The sequence below is a fragment of the Marmota marmota genome, unplaced genomic scaffold, assembly GCF_001458135.2.
Source record: "Marmota marmota marmota unplaced genomic scaffold, marMar, whole genome shotgun sequence".
Lineage (NCBI taxonomy): Eukaryota > Metazoa > Chordata > Mammalia > Rodentia > Sciuridae > Marmota > Marmota marmota.
In genome coordinates, this window is record NW_026000168.1 from 6,140,505 (window position 1) to 6,160,748 (window position 20,244).

The window sequence follows — 20,244 nt, forward strand, 5'->3', positions numbered from 1 at the left end:
AAAAAAAAAAAAAAAAAAAGAAAGAAATTATTAGAGAAACTTATTGATGTACCACTGATTGATTAGCTTTATGTTTTCACAGTTTTGCAAATTAGGCATTGGCATTTAGATGTTTCTTATAGATCATGGTTCCGGTTTGCTAGGGGGTATGCATTAAATCATTAACACCCTGTTAGAGATTTACATGGTTGGCTGTCCATAAATTCTCATTACCGTCCTGGGACAGAAATGGAGCAGGAATGGTTAGCTCCAGTTTAAAAAAAGAAGAAGAAGAAACAGAAGTTTAAGGAGGTGGAAAACTCTAGACTTCATGGCTATGCAATGCCAGGATTGGTGCTGATCACATCATAGGACTTTACACTCCAGTCCGGGATTCTCCCCGGTACTTGCCCCCATCCTCTCTTTCCTGGAAGAAACCAAATAGCAATTCAGATTCTTCTCCTAAGCAAGGGACTAAACTCACTCAGGTCACTCCAGGCAAAGATAATTTGTTCCCTTTTTTCTTTCCTAATAAATCATGCCGCCCAGTATCCTCGAAAACACAAATGAACCGGAGAATATAAAGTTGTCAAACTAGAGTTATCTTCCTGGCAGGGAAATCTAATCTTGACTTTTCCTCCTTAAAGTCTTGGGTGATGTGATAGAGGTTAATTGTCTGAGCTTGGCTCCTCACACTGTCATTATGTCCACCTTCTCAGCCTCATCTCCTTTATTACCCTCTCCCTGCTTCCAAACACCTCATTTCCAGCCTCCCAAGCTGCATCTGTCTACTTGACTGTGCTCTGCTCTTTCTCAGGTCTAAATTTCTTGTGCTGTCCCATCCTCAACCCCTGCTCTTACACTGGAAGACCCTTCCTCTCTTTTTAGTTTGATAAACTGGGCCATTGTATTACCTAATCTAATAACTATGTGGCTTTTGAGACAAAAGTGTTTTTTATATCTTAACATGTTTATTATGATGCAAAAAAGTAAATCAGGACCATTAAATGTATTTCATTAATTCGTCTTCCGTCTCTCTTTACTTCTTTCCTCCCATAAGTCTTTAATACATTCTCTGCACTCTGATCCTTTCTGTAGACATGGGTACATAGAATTCACATTTTGCAAAATCAAGCTCATACTCTACATTCAATTCTGTATACTTGGTTTCACCTGTATCTAGTATCATTATCTTCTAAGTAGCTCTCAGCATTCAATATTCTTTGAAAACAGCATTTTAAAGCCATNGGTGCGGGTGGCGGCTCCGCTCCGCCCCCTCTCCAATTGGGGTCACGCAGTCACCACGCTGGCGAGCCGCTGGGCCTGCTCCGGGCGCTGGTGGCGGCCCGGCTCCTCCCCACTGGCTCGATGACAAATTGAGGAGACTCGGGTGTCTGTGCCTCACCCCCCCTACCAGGAGACCAACTTGGTGTCCTCCTTTAAATGTAAGCATTCCAACATCAATTTCTTTTTTAATGAAGATATTTCAAAGCATCGCTAATAATTACCTACTCTCCTCGTATTAAAATCTCTAAATTCCTTTATATTTCTCATTGATGTGCAGGAGTAATAGTAATAGCAACAAAGGCTGGTGCAGAAGAAGGTTCTGCTTTAAATTTTCTTCTCCATACACTTAACCTGAGATGTCTGGGTGTCTCCCAAGCCCCTGAGCTCACTGTGAGGAGGCACAGGGGAATCAGGCTCACCACACACTGGCAGGATATTGCAAATTAGTAATTAGGGTTTTGAGTGACACGACTGTGATTGTACATCATTCTGTTGTACGCTGTCCCCTGGGGATTTTTGTACTCAATTATTTTTATTTGGTCTCCATTATAGTTATTTTGAGAGCTGTCATGGAATTTGTACATTATTTTATATTATAATTATTGTGAATTGAGCATTTATTATAATATGATAAAAGTTAAAGCACTATGGTAACATTAAGATTCTGTCAATAATTGTAGCCTGTAATCCCCAGCAAGTTGGGAGGATGAGGTAGGAGGATTGCAAGGTCAAGGCCAGTCTGGGCAATTTAGTGAGGCCCTGAGAAACTTACACACTGTATCAAAATAAAAAATAAAAAGGGCTGAAAATGTGGTTCCATGGTTAAGTGCCCCTGGGTTCAATCCCAAGTGGCATAGTAATAATAATAATAATCATATTGCTGACATAGTTATTATTAAAGCCTAATTAATTCTTTGAATATCTTATCTCTGTAGCAGTTTAGATTATTGTTATTATTATTAGTAGTAGTATTAGTATTTAATATTATTGGTTTTTTCTGTGCTGGGGATTAAACTCAGGGCCACAGACATGCTAGGCAAGTGCTCTGCCACTATGTTACATTCTCAGTCCTTTTAGATATTTTAAGAAATTATCAAACTGGGAGTGGTGGCGCACACCTATAATCCCAGTGGCTGGGGAGACTAAGACAGGAGGATCCTGAGTTCAAAGCCAACCTCAGCAAAAGCAATACGCTCAGCAACTCAGTGAGACCCTGTCTCTAAATAAAATACAAAATAGGGCTGGGGATGTGGCTCAGTGGTGGAGTGCCCCTGAGTTCAATCCCCAGTACAAAAAAAAAAAAAAAAAAGAAAGAAATTATTAGAGAAACTTATTGATGTACCACTGATTGATTAGCTTTATGTTTTCACAGTTTTGCAAATTAGGCATTGGCATTTAGATGTTTCTTATAGATCATGGTTCCGGTTTGCTAGGGGGTATGCATTAAATCATTAACACCCTGTTAGAGATTTACATGGTTGGCTGTCCATAAATTCTCATTACCGTCCTGGGACAGAAATGGAGCAGGAATGGTTAGCTCCAGTTTAAAAAAAGAAGAAGAAGAAACAGAAGTTTAAGGAGGTGGAAAACTCTAGACTTCATGGCTATGCAATGCCAGGATTGGTGCTGATCACATCATAGGACTTTACACTCCAGTCCGGGATTCTCCCCGGTACTTGCCCCCATCCTCTCTTTCCTGGAAGAAACCAAATAGCAATTCAGATTCTTCTCCTAAGCAAGGGACTAAACTCACTCAGGTCACTCCAGGCAAAGATAATTTGTTCCCTTTTTTCTTTCCTAATAAATCATGCCGCCCAGTATCCTCGAAAACACAAATGAACCGGAGAATATAAAGTTGTCAAACTAGAGTTATCTTCCTGGCAGGGAAATCTAATCTTGACTTTTCCTCCTTAAAGTCTTGGGTGATGTGATAGAGGTTAATTGTCTGAGCTTGGCTCCTCACACTGTCATTATGTCCACCTTCTCAGCCTCATCTCCTTTATTACCCTCTCCCTGCTTCCAAACACCTCATTTCCAGCCTCCCAAGCTGCATCTGTCTACTTGACTGTGCTCTGCTCTTTCTCAGGTCTAAATTTCTTGTGCTGTCCCATCCTCAACCCCTGCTCTTACACTGGAAGACCCTTCCTCTCTTTTTAGTTTGATAAACTGGGCCATTGTATTACCTAATCTAATAACTATGTGGCTTTTGAGACAAAAGTGTTTTTTATATCTTAACATGTTTATTATGATGCAAAAAAGTAAATCAGGACCATTAAATGTATTTCATTAATTCGTCTTCCGTCTCTCTTTACTTCTTTCCTCCCATAAGTCTTTAATACATTCTCTGCACTCTGATCCTTTCTGTAGACATGGGTACATAGAATTCACATTTTGCAAAATCAAGCTCATACTCTACATTCAATTCTGTATACTTGGTTTCACCTGTATCTAGTATCATTATCTTCTAAGTAGCTCTCAGCATTCAATATTCTTTGAAAACAGCATTTTAAAGCCATAAGCCTTTCTAGTACATACCTAGATTTAAAGTACTTTACTTCTCTTTTGAGCATTTAGATTGTTATCAAAATTTTGCTGTCATAAGTATTACTCAGTAAACACATTGTTGCACATTGATGTTTGAGCATGTCTTGATATGCTTTAGTCAAGTCAAGCTCCATTTCTAGATGTGTGCAAATTGACTCAAGCCTATGAAAGTGAAAATGTACATTAGACAATTTATGAAGGCAAATGTTCATAGTGTGTATAGCAGCATATGTATATATACATTCATGTGTATATGTGGGTGTGTGTGTCTGATTGTGCTTAGCTGCTGCACATGTTGATTATCGATATATCACTTGGGCAGGGAAATATACTAAGATAATAGTTACAATACTAAGCTAGAGGCTGGGACTGTAGCTCAGTGGTAGAGCAATTGCCTTGCACCTGTGAGGCACTGGGTTCCATCCTCAGCACCCCATAAAAATAAATAAATAAATAAAGATATTGTACCAACTACAACTAAAAAAAGTTTAAAAAATATACTAAGCTAATACTAAGTTAATAGTAATCATCTTTGACAGATTATTTCATTTCTTTATATGTATGTGTACAGAGGTAGTGTTGAAAAGCATGGACAGAGTTGTGGAGTGTAGTTCTGTTCAAGGAATGTTGGAGAATTCAGCTCTTGATTTGTTTTGAGGAGCTAGACAGGGAATGTCAAGATTCTGAGGCCCAGACTGAAAGAAGTCACAAGTCTCGTGGAGGGTGTTCCTCTTGAAAGCCTTTTAAATTTGTTTAATTAGTCATACATGACAGTAGAATAATGCATTTATGCACTTTGATGTATCATATGATATATATTTGATATATCATATGAAAAAAGGTTCAACATCTCTAGCAATTAAAGAAATTCAAATCAAAACCTCTAAGATTTCATCTCACTCCAGTCAGAATGGCAGTCATCAAGAATACAGGCAACGATAAATGTTGGTGAGGATGTGGGGGGAAAGGTACATGGCTGGTGGGACTGCAAATTGGTGCAACCACTCTGGAAAGCAGTATCGAGATTCCTCCAGAAAACTCGGAATGGAACCACCATTTGACCCAGCTATCCCACTCCTTGGTTTCTATCCAAAGGACTTAGAATCAGCATACTGTTGAAATCCTCTTGAGCAAACACTGGGATCAAAGCAGCAGGTGAAATGACTCAAGTAGGAAACAGGGAATAATATCCGGGGATCAGATTTATTTAAACAAGGTCCTATTTTGAGGACATAGCCACCCCCCACCCCCCCACCCCACACCCCATTCATGGTCATTCTTGACCATAGCGCCGGACACAGAGCAGTCAAAAAAAATACATACTCGAATGAATAAACAAAGACCCCCTTGTATGATGCTTTTGCTAATAATAGCAATGATAATTTCTTTTCACGTCTAAATATGCCTGAAAGGCTTCTAGGCAGTTTCTTCCTTTTAATATATTTCAGTGTGACTTTTAACGAGTTGTAATTCTGTTCTTTCATTGTGATTGAAAATGTTTGTCACTGAGCTTGCAGCCGTGAAGAACAAGAGTCTGCCTTAAAAGCACACCTATGCTTTGATAATGGCTGTGGCGATGTTTAAGGCTATCAGAGTTATAAAGCTCCATTGTGGAGATATGATTAGGGAACCATCTTGATGCCCTTGTTTATGCATCTTTCAATGAGGACATAAAAATAATACATATATGTCTACCTCCGGGGCTGTAAGGATGAAATGAGTTTAGTATCCTGGAAAGCTCTTGTCCTGTACCTGACAAGTAGCCCAACATGCATGTGTCCTCTTCCCCTTGCTAACAGAGGCTGCCGATGCTCTGAACTTGCTCATGGTCAACAGGTGTGATCAGGCCTAGTCACAGGAGCCTTGCCTCCCTGTGGCTGTTGTCACATACATTCTGGATTGTTTATTTCAAAGGCTTTCTCTATGGATTATCTCCAGACTGGGCCCTGGACATTGTTAATGGACATTCTGAGGAGGCAGTCTCCAGTTGCATCAGAAAATAATGTAAAAATCAGGGCTCGATTCTGTTTGAAATCCATAAAAGGTTATATGTTTGATTTATTCTTAATTTAAAACACTGACATGTTGCTTCCAAAAATCACTTCAAACATGATTTCCTCTGAAGCTCACGCTGCCTTCAACAGGAAAGAAAAAAAAATCAAACAAAAAAACAAGAGAATGCTCCTGCCCTGCTACTCCAGGGTGATGTAGGGGAATTTTAAATTGACTCTCTTCCCTCCAATGGTTGATGAGTTTATAAATAAACAGATGATTGACAGATTGACAGGAAGAAACCTAAATTTATTAGTGAGCTTGAACATGAGAGCCGCACGCAGAGAGGGTGAAACTCAAATGTAATTGAAGCTTATGGGGAGTCAACAAAGGGGTAGGGGATTAAGGTCTAGGGGGGAAGGGAGGTGCCAACAGGTTATGGAGGGCTGGGGGGGAGGGAATGCTTACTGAGCAGGAATTGTTACCCAGGTGCAATCCTCCAAGTAACAGCTACCTGTGGTCATCCCCATCTGGACCAGGTGTCAGAAACCTAATCTCTTCTCCCTATGAAAAGATCTTTTCTAGACAGGAGGAGGGTGGACACAAAAGCCTGTTCCCATCTGCTGGCCCTGCACTTCATAAATGTGGTTTTCCTTTATAGATGTAAATTTTCTTTAGAAAAAGGCAGCCTTTCAGAACCAGCCCTGTGGATCTGCTGAGGTCTGAAGTTTTTCCGAGTAACAAACTTGAGGTATACCAAAGAGATATATTTGGGATGGGATATTTTACTCTCTACAAAGAAGGAATCAGCACCCCAGGAGTGGTGGGGCTTTGAACTCTCATGGTTTGGAAAAGCACCAGATCTTTCCCTGTCACCTGGGCTGGGGACTCAGGCTTTCTGGTTTGACTGTACATCTTGGCTGAAAATTGTAGCATTGAGGGTCTTCCTGGTTCTTCAGTTTTCCTGGTTGGAAGATGCCCCTTGCTTTCAGGAAGGATCTGAATTTCCCATTGCCCCCTGGACTTCCACCCCTGGGAATGCTGTTAAGGTGAACTCCTTACTGATAGGAGCTTTATCATGTCCACATTGCATTGTGATAAAAAAGTGAAGAGTGAAGTTGTCCTCCCAAGGGGGACTATCATGGTTAATTTGAATTGTCAACTTGATTGGATTAAGAGATGCTCAAAATTAAGAGACTGCTGTGTGGGTCAGGGAGGATATATCCAGGAATGATGGGCATGTGGGATAGCCAACGGAAGTGGAGACCCTCCCCTTCAGCACTGTCCAATAGGATGATGGCTTGGATGGAATAAAAGTTGGAAGAACAAGGAAGCAGCAGCAGATGCAAGCTCCATTCTTCTTGAACGGGTTCTTGATTGCTGCTGGGATCCTCTGAGGACACAGGACTCTCACTTCTTCACATCTCCAAAGCAGGCTCTGCCAGTGATTCTCCAAGGAGTTTCCAGAAGCCTTCGATGTTGGACTAGGGTTGCATTGTTGACTCCTCTTGTTCTGCACAGTGAACGGGTTCCTCCAGCTCTCCAGCCTGCAGATGGCCATGGTGGACTCTCCAGCTTCTGGTCACATGAGCCAACCTAATAAACCTTCTTTGTATCATTACACTACCTGTTGATTCTGTTCCTCTAGAGGACCTGAGTAATACAGGGACACAGCTCATTCCTTCATTCCAGTGAATATTTATTGATGTCCCTATTGGGGTTTGACTGTTCATCGTGGCTGAAACTTATGCTGGAGCTGGGTCAAGAATCCAGAGCGACGGGGTGTTTCTGATGTCATTGGATTTGGGTTGGATTTGGGTGCTTCTAGCCCTGCACCTGGAAGGAAGAGAAGATAGTGCCTTAGTCTTCCAGAATGTTTTCAAATGGTAGAGATGAAATACTCACTCTCTTTCCTGTTAATAAACTATGAGTGTTCCAGTCAAGAATATGTATCAACTTTTCTGGAAGCTATTTCTAAAACATCTATGACTTATGGTACTGTAACAGTGTTCCACTTCATGCTTTGAATAGAGATAGCCCTTGTTGTTCTGCCACTGAGGCTTATTTGAAGAGGGATACGTTTTTTCTCTTCTCCCTCTGCCAAGTTAATAAGTGAATCTCAATCCCCCTACAAGGAACATCTGGAATGTGGCCTTTGAATAGGTATTTTAAAAGACCTCTGTTCTCCCTGATGGGCAGAAGGACTGCCTCTGGGACAGGAATCCCCTGTGCTTCTTCTTTGCTAGCAAAATAGTAAAACTTCTTTTTCTCAAAACCGTGTCCATGTTATTAGGACTGAGCTTTCGGTAACAGTAATAGAATTCTTTTGTGTATGATTTTACACTCCCCCTCCCATTTTTTTTTTCCTGTATCTTTTTTTCCACTTTTCCCCGAGGTACCTCCTCTCTCCTAAGTTTTAACAAACTGTACAAAAACAGTTATGTTCACATTTTCTGCATCCTTTTAAGATTTTATTAGTTGTGTTGATCTGTTCGATGCATTCATCTTCCCACACTGAAGGTTTCTGGTTTTACACCTTCTCTGTGTGAGGATTCCCTTGTGCCAACATCTTCAGTAGCTTCCATATCCTCCTTATCTCCTTCTGGGTTCATTTTCTTCTACTCCTAGATTTTCCCTGCAAAAGTGAATTGTAGAGACCACTCAGTTAACATTCTCAGGTTGTGGATCAGGATTTGGAGGCCCCCAAATGAGTTTAGAAACTTTGATAGGCGGTAACAGAGGTAGAAGTAAAACTCCTGAGAAGCTCCAAAGGGCCTTGGAATACCCTGCTGATCTCTTATTTTGCTCTTGGCCTCTTCTATACCGTGGAACGCAAGCCGGAAAAAAAAAAGGTAAGGTTTGGAGAAATAATTCCATTGTAGTCTTTCTTCTTCCCAAAGCAGCCCAGGGCACATGACCTGAATGATGGACGGTGTCGATAAAGACAGAGGCTTTGGAGTTACTAGAGGGGGTTCCTGTCTTGGATCAGCCACTCAGTCTCACTGCAACTTTGCACATTTTACCTAATCTATTCGAATTTATTTAATTTCTATAAAATTAGATTCACTAGGACTCCATGTATGGTATACTTGCATTATATAAGATAGCATATCAACTGTTTAGCATATTACTCCAGACATGGTGTGTCTTCAATTGATATTAGAGAGAAATCACAAATGATCTTTAATAAGGGCTCAAAACTTGTGTTTTTGTAAAAAAAAAATACTCAATTAGTGGTCAAAAATAGGGATTATTTTATTCTCGAATGCTTTTTCAGGAGTCTTCTTAGGAAAAAATTCAACATTCAACATTGTCATACTGCTCAATATAAGGTTTGGCCTGTGAATAATTTCTACAAGCAAACACTACTTAGCACATGTTGTTTGCATTTCTGTGCATCATTTATGTTAGTTTTATCCAACATTTTCTGTTCCTGTGTTCATTTTTGTTATACTCTGAGTTTATATTCCAGGGATTATTACACACATCATGTATTATTTCCTTTCTTCAAAGACAATCATTCAACAAATCTGTACTGAACATCTTAGCCTACACTTAGAGGAGAAAGGCCTCTTTGAATTGCATCAAGAGCTCATTCCTGCCAGGTGAGATTGGCTGATGGCAGAATTAAAAAATTTAAAAAAAGATGTTTTGCATTGTATTTTGGTATTGACCCAAATATTGACAAAAAGATGAGATGCTTAACTTTTCATAATGGTTTATTTTTATTTTTATTTTTTTTAACATCACTAGAATGTTTCCAGCATTTACAGATCAATTGAGATTAAGTAAATTTTTAAAAGAGAGAAAAAAAAATACTCTTGATGACAAATACACTTACCTAAGATGGGCATTTTTATTCAGGGGACACCTATTGAGCAACCAGTATTTGACAGTTTGACATTCACTGTGCTTGGGTACTCAGGAAGTAATAATTAATAAGACTTTTCCCCCCTGGCTTTGAAGAACTCCTAAGTTTGCATAAAACACTGTAAAGAAACCCTTTTCAACCTTGTGAGGATAAAGACTTGCAGCTGCCCAGCTGTGGTGGGCTTAGCAGCTGTCAGGTTCACACATCATCTCCTAGGGCACCATGTGACATCCTGTCCTGGCATAAGTTGGAGTGGGGACCTTCCAGCCAAGAGAAGCTGGAGGTCACTCAGTGCCCCTCCTGGCCTCATTGCCTGCCCCAGGCTGATGGTGAGGTTGCTGCTGCCGCCACACCCGGCTGTTACTAAGCACCCTCTAGATCCCAGCCCAGGAAGAAGCATTTTTGATATGTTAAGTCCTGCTCCTTAAACCCACATTGCAAGAAAGAGACAAACACCTCCATCTATGTGTGAGATCATTGGCGTTCTGAAAGATTGCCGGAGTGTCCTAAGGTCGCACAGTAGGTGCACACTTGGCTGTATATTTGGCCCTTCTGACTCTTTTTCTTCTGCGCTACCGTGTCACTTTTGACAGATATTATGATGGTGATGTGCTGCCTCCTGTTCCCTGAGAGTATGACATTCGCACCTGTGACTGTCAACTTAGGGAACTAGGAAGTGCCACTCACTATTAATTGTATGTGTAGCTTTTATGCATTCATTTACTAATTCATCCAAACTATATTTAGCAAGCTAGTCATACTGGCATTATCAAGATACGGAATTCAGGATCCATCCTATGAAATATGAGGGTAAAACTAATAGGAACGTGTGTGATAGCCGTTTGGTCTTTAATTTTGTCAAGAATGGAATCGTGATGTGTATAATATGATATAAATTCATTGAATAAGGAGAATATACCTTAAAATGCTTTAGAAAGGTGTCGTGTTGAAAAGTGACTCATTGTCTTTCAGTAATTCTTACACAGTCAGCCTTTTCTGCGGCCACACAAGAGATCTACTTTCTCTGTCTGGGCAGCTGATGACGTCATAGGTTTGATGACAGGGCTGTGGTGGGTGAGAGATGCCATTTTCAAATTCTGGAGACAATTATATATCTGCAAGATGTTCCTGTTCTGAGGATGTGTGGACCTGAGTTCAGCTGATTCAGAACTACCTTTTCATACCTGCCTAGGGCACATGTTGGTAGAGTAACCCATTGGATCTATCTCTAACTACTACTTGTTCTTGAGAACATTCTACATCTTCTTGTAATGTACTTTCTGTGTATTTTTCCTGAACCGAGTAGAATTTAATTTAACTAGTTGTACCTGAGCTGTACATTCTCATAGTCATGCTTTTTTTTTCCCCATAAAAATGGCAAACAACCAAGAAGCATCCTAGTAAGCTTTATCTTAGTATACCCCTGAATTCTTCAGGTTTGGATTTTCATATTCCTATCAGTCTCCCCTTTACATTTGGAAGGCATATTTCTTTGTATCTCTTAAGTAGAAAAAACCTTAGGGACATTGGAAGAAAAAAAATACTTTTCTCTAACAACAAAAAATAAGACATTTGTAGTCTATATGAGTGGTGGTGAGGGATAGGGTTACTATTTCTAGAGCAAATAAATTCAGAGTATCACATATCCTTCTAATGTAATAAAAGCAGAATAAAAAAGACATTTTCTTAGACTATAGTAGTATACTGTACTGCATGCTCCCTTAATTGTAATTTTCAGAGGCTATAGTCCTACATATGTATAACGTAAATTTTGCACAGATATACGGGTAGGCTACTATATGCTATAAGAATGCAGGATAGAAGTCAGGCGTGGAGGCATACACTTGTAATTCCAGCAGCTCAGGAGGCTGAGATAGGAGGATCATGAGTTCAAAGCCAGCCTCAGCAAAAGTGAGTTGCTAAGCAACTCCGTGAGACCTTGTCTCTAAATAAAATACAAAATAAGGCTGGGGATGTGGCTTAATGATTGAGTGCCCCTGAGTTTGATCTCTGGTACCCCCAGCCCCCACACCCTCCCAACCCCACCAAAAAAAAAAAAAAAACAGGTTAGAGGCAGAATTCTTTAAAAAAGTAGATAAAATAACAAGTATACGTGTATGTGCATATTTTTATATGTTACTTGTGCATTCTAAAGGATTATCTGCAAGTCTCTTTTGAAAGCTCATGTACCTGTAACATGAACAGAGATAATTCTTCATGCTTACCAAGTACACATGCGGGTGCACACACGTGCACACATGTACACACACACACACACACACACAGTCATTAATGCAAGTGTCTTCTCAACTGAAGTTGAGATTTCATCGCAGGCTGCTCCCTGAGCATACAGATAAGTCTCCATGCCCAGCACCACACAGCAGTCTTTAAACTCCTGAGAACGTGGGTGGTGGAGCCCGAACATCGATCTCTGTGCTCCTGGGTTTCCTTGACAGGAATAAAAATGTTGGGATCCCTTAGGATGCTTGCTGTGGAAGCTGTGTGACCTGGATGGGTTTTGGAGGGATGTCTCACAGAGATGTAATATTGGAACAGTCAAAGTTGCATCCCAAAGGTACAATACACTGAATTTATGACATTCTTTATCACCGAGGTCCATAAAAATCACATGCTACTTTAGGTCATTTAACTTTACTCTCAGCAAATGGAACAGGAGGATCAGGTGATCTCACTTGGAATCCACATCTGCGAACATTGCATTTTCTATATTTCCCACTGAGAGACGGTTGTAACACATCGGAGCTGGATATAGCAGAGTGGAGGCCAGGTTCCATGGTCCTTGGCTTGAATACACAGTTCTTTCAGCCTGCAGAAGTCAATAAACATGTCTGCGCTCTACAAAGGGCACCGTGGACCCACTGTTTGGGAGCCACATTCGATGCTGTTTTGTGCATTTTTAGAGGTCCATAAGCAATTTTAATTGTTGTGGTCATGCAAGTAATAAAAATGGTGTCAGAAGTAGGACTGATGGAATTGAAATGAGGCTACTGAACCAAAGTAGAAAGGACACAACACCGTCTGTGCAGAATGTCACTGGGTCCTTTGGAAAGCATGGGGACTTTTCTAACACTTACCAGCCTTGCATTTTTCTTCCCAGTGCTCCTGTGTGAGGTTCTCTCCCAAGGCGCTGCAATCTGTTTATAACTTCTTGGCATCAGTTCCTGGAAGAAAGCCAAAGAAATTGTCAAATATTGCATGGGATACAAGTGGCTTTCTTGGATTTTTGTAGCCTTCGTTCTTTCTCTTAGGGCTGAAGATATTACAGTTTTCTATGTCTCTTAATTAGTAGTTTGTACCCGACTGAGTTAGGAATAATAGATGAAATTTAGCCCTTCTGAGCGGTATTCATTCAATGATGACAACTGGTTAAAAAAAAACAAAAGCACAACGTTGACTTATTTGGATTCTGGATGGGTAACAGGAACCCTTAGCTGGTCAAAGCTGTGTTCATGGGACAGCATTAGGAAACAAGCTTATAAACACCCTTAGTGACTGACAGCTCATCCTCAAATCATCTGGGAATTAGCTGCAAGAGGACTGGGTCCAAGGTTTCCTTCATTTCACGTGTTGATTGTTCTAAGACGGTCGGCTGGACGTGAACACACGTGCCTGGAGAGGGCCTCTTGATTTGAAGGCTGTGCTTCAGTCCATAATTGAGTCCAAAGGAAAGGCCTTCTGATAGAACCCTTCCCTTTTTCATCTGTATTGTTTCCTTTGGACTCGTTGGTCACAGTAGCCAACCAAAGGAGGTGGCTATTGTTCAGAATAATTCCTGGAGACCTGCCAAGGAGATATACAAATGGGGGTCTGGTGCAAAAAAAATTTGAATCTGCAAGAGAAGGCACATCAATAATTCTTTCAATGAAAAGTGCAATTACGTGGCTGTTTCCTGCAGGTCTGCCCTTTCTATGACTTCTGTTATTCCAAGATAGAAATTTACAGGATTTTGTTGTTGTTGTTTGTTTGTTTGTTTGTTTTAAACAACAGAACAAGGCTATTGCTTGGGTATTAAAGTAGAAATTGGAGAAAGGCAAGTTAAATGTTTGTGTGTGTGTGTGTGTGTGTGTGTGTGTTTGACAGAGAACAGGTAAAAATTGCTTTAAAAGTGGCTCCTTCGATGGAAATTATTTCTAAAATTACAACTTTCAAATCTATCCCTAGGTGCTATAAACTGCGAACAATGATCCTGTCTTAACAGCAAACAGGTCACAGTGGAACAAAGGGGAATTTAATTTACCGGTAAGAATATTTTTCCTTAATCAGTTGCCTCATGCATTTTGATCGTATTTAATTAATGCAATACACAGCACAAGAGCAGAGCCAGAGGGAGAAACATGGAATAAGAGAGTGTAGAAATTTTGTGTCTACCAGTTTTAGAGAAGATATGGCCCAGGCATATGATGCAGTTAAGTGTTTGTTGTTTATTTTCCGAGTTCCCTTAACATGCTGACTTGTTTTGGAAAGAGCAAACCCCTGACCTTCACGTTATTTTTCTCACCTCTTGGCATATGTGAAGGTGCCCTCTCGAGGATATTTATCTAAATGTCACATTTAATAGAAAAATGAATTTGACCACTAAGTTCTCAGAAGCTTGTCTCCCTAGGAGGCTTGAGGTTTTGTTGAGGAATCTTGTATTTTTTTTTTTGGGGGGGGGCGGTCAAACAGAGCTCACCCCTTCATGATCTGAAGGAATTTGAACTTCAGGAACTGTCCCTGGAACTTGGATTCATGTGCAATCCGATCTGGATCCTCTCTTAGAGAGTTTTCTCAAACCCTTTGTCGCAATACTGAGTCAAATTATAACTGATTTCAAAGTGTTTGGAACAAACACACTGTGCTGTGGCTTTGGGGAAGCTGTTTACCTTTTTTACCCTCCATTTCATAATTTGCAAAGTTGGAATAATTCTTATAACTGCCTGCAGGCCCAGCTTAAACTCGATTGGTTTGATAACAGTTATTAGCACTGTTTGGTCTCTGGCACCGTGCTCAGTTTGGTAAATGTCAATAATTAGCGTCATTATTAGTTTTCAAAGACAATGTTTTTTTCAAAGAAAAAAGTTTTTCTTTCCCTTAGTCATATTTTAATGAATGATTTTCTTCTTATGTTCTTAACTGTGCATCTTGTGAACAACAGAATATATACTACCGGAAAATTATTATTTGATGCACGCAGAACTTTCCTATAGGTGGGTGGTAAATGGAACCTTAATAAATGTAAGATAATGTAGCAAGAGGCAGAGCCTCTGGCCTTGGTGAGTCATTGTGAGCGTACCTAGTTCCTGGTAAGCCCAGGGACCTCCTGTGTGAATGGGGTTTATTCCAGGAATCCGTCTAACAGAAAACCACTTGGAGCAGACCTGCCCTCTCTGTCTCACTCACTGGGTTGGTATCACCTTATGGAATTTGCTCTGAGCAGGGCTTCTCTGCACAGGCTGTCTAACTCCAGTTAATCTACAGGTCTATTAGAAGATTAAAAACCCTTTGAGAGACACTGTAATGTCCTTAGGGAAAATTCCTGAAATCTGATTAACCAAATTCTTTCAGGAAGGTGCACTGATTCCATTAAAACACTTTTAGCATTTCGCTCTAAGTAAATTTCTTGTTCCTGAGAAACCTGGGTAAAGCTCAGAAAGTGAAGGGTAAGAAACAATATCCAGGATATTAAATTTTGGACACAGACGTTATGCTACCATAAAGGGGCCTTAATTATGGCAATGACGTATTAATAATTGCATCTGTGGCTCTCATGGAAATGGATAGAGAGCCACAGAACGCTCTACTGACTCATTACCATGCTGCCTTTCCTTTGTTTTATTGAATTATATTTCTTGTGTTCTTTTTGTTTTTTGATGATTGATCAAATCATTTTTTTTTTATCAAATAATTATTTAATCCTACATAATACCTTCTCTCACCATCAATTTTCAGGGTGGTGTTTGAAAAAAATAAGCCATGCATCTTCCAGGAAGGGTTTAGAGAACCATAGTGCTAGAACACACAGGTGCACTTGCTACTTATTCCACATTGCTACATGCTATGCACACATGCTTACTTAATCCTTAATTAATTAATCAATATTAATTTTAATTTTTTGAATGTGCTGGGGATTAAACTCAGGGCCTTGTGCACTCAAGGCAAGCACTCTACCAACTGAGCTATATCCCCAGCCCCCATCCTTAAGTTTTTTAATAAGCTTTCTTTTTGTAGGCTTTTCCCCTTCACTATTCAGTCTCCCATGACATCTGCTTTAAAATGAATTGAAATGATATCCGGGTGCGTTGGTACATGCCTGTAAGCCCTGTGGCTCAGGAGTCAGGAGGATCACAAGTTCAAAGCCAGCCTCAGCAATGGTGAGGCACTAAGCTACTCAGCAAGACCCTGTCTCTAAATAAATAAATATGAAATAGGGCTGGGGGTGTGGCTCAGTGGTCGAGTACCCCTGAGCTCAATCCCCAGTACCCAAAAAACAAAAAAGGAATTGAAATGATCCCCTAGGCTCCGATGAGACTCTAACACACGAATACTAATTTTGTTCTTATATTTTCCAGCATGCAAATTTATCTGAACTTAGAGCACCATTTATTGAGTTTCTGAGTTAGAATTTTCTGAGGTTGTTTGTGCCTATGGCACAGATTTAAGTTTATCCATGCAGCTTATTCATCGCCATACCTGAGTATAATTTATCCGAAGGGGATATTCTCTGTGCATCTTAACAGGAGGCCTAATGACAGAGGCTGTTTTTGCAGCAGTAGTTCAAGATGAAACATGTAGCAGAAGGTCACCTTGGGGCACACAGGAGACTGATTGATGGTGCTTATCTCTCCACCCTGCTCCTCCTCCTGATTTATGGACTTTGATGGGTTCTTTATATAAAAGGCCAGGCCACATGTCCTGATAGTCCAGGAGAGAGAGTGATATTTTCATTTAATCTTAATTAAGTGCTTTCACGTGAGTGGGGACGGTGGCTGGTTTCCCTGGACAGTCTGTGGAGTTGCAATGAAATATCGACTGTTTTTCAGGGACGCCCAGGTCCATGGTCGCAGACCATACATGTGTGTGGTCCCAGCAGGGCTTGGCTCCTCTGCTATGCTCTGCTCTGGGGAGGCCAGGATGGCACAACCTCACCTTAGAGAGTTGCACAGGGAGCTGCACACCATACCTGTGCAATTTGGTTGGCTGATCCTGCCTCTGCCTTGCTATAGCCATGGTCACAAGCCTTAGCCTCACTTGCAATTATATGTGTGTGCATGTGTGTGCATGTGTGAGTGTGTGCGTGTGTGTGTGTGTATGAATTCATCTCATAAACATGTCTTCAAAGGCAGCATCCACGTCAAATTTCTATTTGCATCATTATCACTGTGCACGAAGCTCAGGGTGTAGCAGATGCTTTGTAAAGGAAGGTCAGGAAGGAAGAAAGAAACGGAGGATTGGAGGGAGGGAGGGAGGGAAAAACCTCCTGCTAGATCATTTCCTGGATACCTGCTGTGCCCAGAAGTGTCTGGATGGCTTCCCTGGACTCTGTCATCTTCTAGGCACTCTTGCTAGGAGTTTCCCGTTATGCTGAAGTGTGGTTTTTGGGTTTTGATGAGTTGCCCTGTTCCTTTATCTATGCGCCTTCTGGTAGCCCCACCCTGGCCAGGTGGGTCCTGACCTCTTCCTTGGCATTTGTGTGAGTCTCCTTCCCTTCCAGACCAGTGGGAAATAAAAAGTGTGTGTGAGTCACTGTGCAAAAGGAAAAACCTCTTTTCAAGAAGTCCTGATCGGAAGCCAAATAAAACTGATCTCCTCGGGAAGACGTTCCCCAGGGTGGAACAATTAAGTGTAGTTTTGCAGTATTTCTTGAGAAGGGGCGGTTCAGAGGCGATCAAAGATTCCATCAAATGCTAGAATATCATGCATAAATTATTAATGTTCCATATTTGAAAATGATGCTAGTAAACAGTATCTCTTTTTTTTTCCTTTCCCGTGAATATGAATGCATTAGAGTATCTCCAAGCCCTCGTCTTGGAATTAATCATTCCTATCTATATTTGATGTTTACGCCGTTTCAATATTTATGGGCTGTGACGCTCCTTCATTGTTTACCTACTTCAGGGACATGCAGAAGCCACACAGTTCCTTAGCCAACACCGCTTTTCATTCATCCTTCTTTTGGCTTTTCTTTGGATGACCTCCAATTTGCCTACATGATTTTGGTAGGAAGGTGCCAAAAAATACATTTTGTTTCATCTGGAGTTTTATTGACGTCGCTTTTCCTCAAATCACATACACAAATAAATGTGATTTCCAAGGCATGAAAATTCAGCCAGGGCTCCGAAGGGAAGCTGAAATAGAACAATATGTCCTTCGAATGCTACAGGTAGATTTTAAGGCACCAGAAAAAAAAAAAAAAAGGGCATCTCAAAAATCAAAACATCCTAGAATGAGCACAGTGTTAAAAAATGGCATTTTTTTTCAGCCTAAGTCTATGATTTTATTGCAGGATTTCATCATTACTGTCAGTGGTAGGTTTTTCTCATTGCTTTACGGAAGTGTAATTGACAGTACAGAGAGCTGCACATATTGAACATGTACAATTTGGAGAGTTGGGCATGCGCAAGGCCATTCCTCAGTCAAGGCGATAACATGGTCATTACCTCCAAAAATTTCTTCCCGGCCCCTTTGTTTTGACTGATTTTTTTAGATTTTGATAGGTTTGGGTTCAGTCTTCATAGACATTTTCTTCTTCTTTTGTTTGTTTTGCTTTCTTTTCGAACACAGAAGGCAGAATTCTTTTACAAAAAGAGGAACAGCTGCCATTGCCTCAAGAGAAAAGAATGAATAAAATGACCATTAAATCATTAAAGATAAGCATGTCAGGTGCAGTGGTGCACGCCTATAATCCCAGTGGCATGGGAGGCTGAGGCAGGAAGATCGTGAGTTCAAAGCCAGCCTCAGCAAAAGCGAGACTCTAAGCAACTCAGTGAGACCCTGTCTTTAAATACAATACAAAATAAGCTGGGGATGTGGCACAGTGGTCATGTGCCCCTGAGTTCAATTCCTGGCACACACACACAAAAAAATAGAAATTATATATATAAAATAAAAAGACACAGAATCCCAGAAACACTTGGATGACCTCGTTCATGAGCAAACTATTTTGCTCTTATATTGAAATTTAAAAGCCCTGCTCATGTAGCAACATGATATACTAGACACATAAAATGTCCACGTAAATACAAAACACAACCAAATGACTTAGAGCAAAATCAAATGAAAGGAGAAAATTGTGTTTCCTCAAAAAAAAAAAAAAAAAAAAGCCATTTTCACCCTAAGGCAACCCATGCTGGGGAAAAATACCATGTATAACATTGACAGAAATCATAGATCTCCCCCCTGCACAGTGGTTGGAATTGGGTTGCACAGGTGGGCAGGTACTCGAGGCCTTGGAAGGGCAGCAGATCCAAGAAATTCATCACCGTTCTCACCCCAGAGCTGAGCAGGAGATGGCAGGGGCAGCCTGCATGCAGCCTCGTGATGGAGTGTGGAATGAGGAGGTAAATCAAAGCTTCCCATCAAAGGCTCATTTAGCCTGTCTTAAGTGATCATACAGAGAAAGGCAGCCCCATGCACAAGGTTCAAAGATGAGTGCTTTCACTTATACCACAGCACCCTGCCTTATAGCATGGGAAAAAAAAAATAGGAAGGGTAGAAAAAAGGAAAAACACATCACAGCTATCTGAGAACCCTGTGCAATATAATCTCCCTTTCTTAAGGACAGCATACACTGTTAGAAAAATGAGAATGATTTTTCATAGTGTGTTTTGAGTTCTTCTGCCTTTAATATTATGAGGATCCAGCTCTGCAGGCTTGGGTAGCTGATATGCAAGAGACATTCTGGAGTCTCTTCTGTCCACTGCAATTACACCCCTCCCCTTTTTTTTTGGTACAGGAATTGAACTCAGAGGCACTGGACCACGGAGGCAAAACCCCAGCCCTATTTTGTATTCTATTTAGAGACAGGGTCTCCCTGAGTTGCTGAGTGCCTTGCTTTTGCTGAGGCTGGCTTTGAACTCAGGATCCTCCTGCCTCAGCCTCCTGAGCCACTGGGATTAAAGGCATACACCACCATGCCCAGCGGTTACTTTCCATTTTGATGTGTGTATTACAATTCTCTTTGCAACTACAAGCTGCAGGTAAATAATCCTATATTTGAGAGATTATCGTCTGTTAAATTTCAGTTGGACCAGGGACCCCGGTTCTATTGCTAACATGCTAATTGTTAACTTCTTTCTAACCAGCTATCTCAAGCCTCATAACAGCATTTATTGTTTTCAGTATATACTGTGGGTATAACAACTTGCTTCACTGTACGTGAGTGTTCTATAGGAAAAGAAAGAAAACTTTCCCTTTACTCTCCTCTTTTTGCATGTGCCTGTGAATTAATCTATCAACAAACAACAACACAAATTAGGAGGAAAGGCTTACCAATTCTATTTGATGTCAATAATTTAATTTTTATGTGCATAGAAGCTGTCATAGAAAAAGAAGCAAAAAAAAAAAAAAAAAAA

General features: G+C 40.6%; 1 protein-coding gene across 7 annotated transcripts in view; it reads left to right on the forward strand.

Annotated features, from left to right (window-relative positions):
* Chl1 (cell adhesion molecule L1 like) overlaps positions 1 to 20,244 on the forward strand; it is a 200,282-nt gene that overhangs the window by 41,611 nt on the left and 138,427 nt on the right. For 5 of the 7 annotated variants that reach the window (XM_048787024.1, XM_048787019.1, XM_048787023.1 and 2 more), the window contains exon 2: positions 13,856 to 13,933. The exons of 1 other annotated variant lie outside the window; for it this stretch is intronic. The gene's annotated coding sequence lies outside the window, so the exon portion shown is untranslated. Of the gene's footprint in view, positions 1 to 1,356; positions 1,370 to 13,855; positions 13,934 to 20,244 lie in introns of those variants that run through there. One more of the 7 variants, XM_048787021.1, reaches the window with a different exon arrangement.